The sequence below is a fragment of the Octopus sinensis genome, linkage group LG10 (genome assembly GCF_006345805.1).
Source record: "Octopus sinensis linkage group LG10, ASM634580v1, whole genome shotgun sequence".
Lineage (NCBI taxonomy): Eukaryota > Metazoa > Mollusca > Cephalopoda > Octopoda > Octopodidae > Octopus > Octopus sinensis.
In genome coordinates, this window is record NC_043006.1 from 104,303,418 (window position 1) to 104,305,438 (window position 2,021).

The window sequence follows — 2,021 nt, forward strand, 5'->3', positions numbered from 1 at the left end:
ATGTCTCTGTAACAATAACTCTCTACTTGAGTGGGCCATAGTGCCCAAATTCTGACTTCAAAGACTTCACCAGGTGGTGCTATTAAGTTAGACATGGCCTGGGCCAAATGGCCGAACCTATCAAAGTATCAAAGTATCAAAGTAAGTATATATATTACATATATATTTATAATATTTATATTATATATATTATATATTATGTATATATATATATTATTAATATATTTATTTAATATATTATTTATTATATAATAATTATATCTATATATATTTATTTATATATAGATTATATATATATATTATATTATATATATTATATATATATTATATATATAGATATATTTTATATATATATTATATATATATATATATATATTATATATATATATATTGATATATATATATATATATATATATATTATATTATTATAAATATTTATTATATATATATATATATATTTATATAGATATTATATATATATATATTATATATTTATATATATATATATATATAAAATATTTATATATATATATATTATATATATATATATATGTATCTTATAAATTATATATATATATAATATATATATATATTTATATATATTATATATATATATATATTTATTTAAATATATATATATATATTTATTTAAATATATATATATATATATATAGTATATATATATATATATATATATTTATTTAAATATATATATATATATATATATTTATTTAAATAATATATATATATATTTATTTAAATATATATATATATATTATTAAATATATATATATATATATTTATTTAAATATATATATATATAATATATATATATATATATATATATAATATATATATTTATATATAATATTTATATATATATATATTTATTTATATATTTATATATTATATATATATATATGATTTTGATTTTTGATTTTCCAGTTTCAGCTAATGAGCTGTGGCCATGCTGGGGCACCGCCATTTGGTTTGCTACACGATTTTACTCACGATGCTTTTTAGCAAACGCCATCTGATGCATGAGAGAGTTCGATGCAGCTGCCCTCATCTGCACCTCCTGCCGTGAAGTTGGTTCATCCGGGACACCTGACAGGAAGAGATCCAGTTCTACTTTAAAGACATCCGCATCTACACTATGCAGGTCCCTCAGGTTCTTCAGGAGGATATTGAAGAGCTATGGGCCTCTGAAGCCCAGGTTATCACAGTATCTTGTCCTACAACTTGATGGCAAATTTGGAGTCCTTGGCACTACGCAGTGGCGCCCGGTTCTGGCATTTGTGTGACTCTCGATGTCAAAGTTTGGGACAAGTCCTTCCAGGATCTTCCAGATATATATTATGGCATATCTTTCTCGCCTACGCTCCAGGGAATAGAGCTTTAATCTCTTGAATCTTTCCCAGTAGCTCATATGCTGCACAGAGGCTAATTTCGTGTAGCTTCGTTGGATCGCCTCAAGTTCTGTGATCAACTTGACACTGGATGGTGACCATAGCTGAGAGCAATAGTCAAAGTGGCTTAGGACAAGTGTCTTCCAGAGGACCATCATGGTTTCTTGTTCTCTTGTTCTAAAGGTTCTAAGAATCCAGCCAGCCAGCCGTCTACATTTCATTGCCAGTTTAGCAACATGTACATGAAAGGTCGCGTCATCACTCATGTTAATACCCAGGTCACGCACTGATTGTGCTCTGGGATGTGCAATCCCTCGGGTCTAGTGTATTCATTGGGTATTGCATTCAGTTTTGCATGCTGATAGTATAAAGCTTGAAACTTTTCAGCATTGAACTGCATGCTATTCTTTTCAGCCCACTTGTATATTTCGTCCAACTCACATTGCAGGTGCTTAGTGTCTTCAGGGTTCTGTATTGCCTGTGAAACTTTTGTATCATCTGCATAACTTGTGATCGTGGCTCTCTGCATGGCTGAGGGCATGTCTGAGAGGGCCATTATGAACAGTAGTGGTCCCAAAACAGTGCCTTGCGGAACACCGCTCACTATTTGC